At 34.4% G+C, this 1047-nt stretch overlaps 1 long non-coding RNA gene across 1 annotated transcript in view; it reads left to right on the plus strand.

The window, feature by feature from the left end:
- The first annotated feature begins 283 nt into the window (after window positions 1-283).
- Window positions 284-1047, plus strand: part of LOC103745066 — a 2838-nt gene continuing 2074 nt past the window's right edge. Inside the window, exon 1 of the long non-coding RNA XR_607738.3 lies at window positions 284-706. This is a non-coding gene — a long non-coding RNA (uncharacterized LOC103745066). The remainder of the gene's footprint in view (window positions 707-1047) is intronic.

Raw genomic sequence — 1047 nt, forward strand, 5'->3', positions numbered from 1 at the left:
ATGGGCATATGGATATCCCCATACACATGAACATACCGTATACACAGTAAACATGTTTCAAGCATGAAATTATTTTATCAAAGTATCCCCTGGGAATACTCTGATTAGTGGCACCTCAAAGAATGTAGGTATTTGTAAGATAGTTGACTACCAGGAATTTTAGCTTCCAAATGAATGACATGAAAGGCAGTAGCTTCTCCAGTGATTTTTGTTGTTGTTGTTAAAATTTTTGGTTTTTGAAATGAGGTCTGTGTTTTACAACAAGGTCTACATAACAGGCTGGCCCTAAGTTTGCTACATAGCATAAGATGACCTAACTTGTGATCTCCTACCTCCCGGGTGCTAGGATTACAGGTCTGTGCCACCATGCCCAGCTTTGTTTTTAAAAGGAAGAGTTTGAGAGTTGTCTGTTTTTTTCAGTAGACAGTGATGTGTAGGGTGGGGAAATAGCAGATTCAGAGTGTTATTCTCACTTGGAAGTAGAACAAAGTCAGAAATTTAAGACTGACAAGAGAAGGAAGATGATTGAGACTTGTGGTCTTACAGGAAAGGAACTAGAGGGGGAAGAAGGGGGGTGATGTGAATTTGACATTTTATTTACATATTTATTTCCATTAAATATAGGCCATACAAGAATTAATGAAAATCCATGGACAAGATCCTGTTTCATTTCAAGATGTCAAGGTTATTTTATTTTCCTTTATTGGTATGTGTTACTAGATAATATAACTATAATAATACTAAATAACTTGTACTATATCCAGTTTAATATGAAAGCAACTTAGGAACTATGAAACACTGTTCCTAATCAGATAACTGCTATTACTTGTTCTGAGCTGATATCTAAAATCAGTAGAAACAGAGACATATTTAAACTTAGTGATTTATGTAGTTTATAATTTAGTATTTCAGTCTTGTGTTCTGATTGGAAACACTGATTTATTTAAAGACAGTCACTTTAGCCTGTATCCTTTGGCACTCTTTTTTACTGTAAACATTTAATTGAACTGCAGAACTGTTTAGATTCAAGCACTCTCTTTTTTTTTT

The sequence above is a fragment of the Nannospalax galili genome, unplaced genomic scaffold (assembly GCF_000622305.1).
Source record: "Nannospalax galili isolate Female #2095 unplaced genomic scaffold, S.galili_v1.0 scaffold10943, whole genome shotgun sequence".
NCBI lineage: Eukaryota > Metazoa > Chordata > Mammalia > Rodentia > Spalacidae > Nannospalax > Nannospalax galili.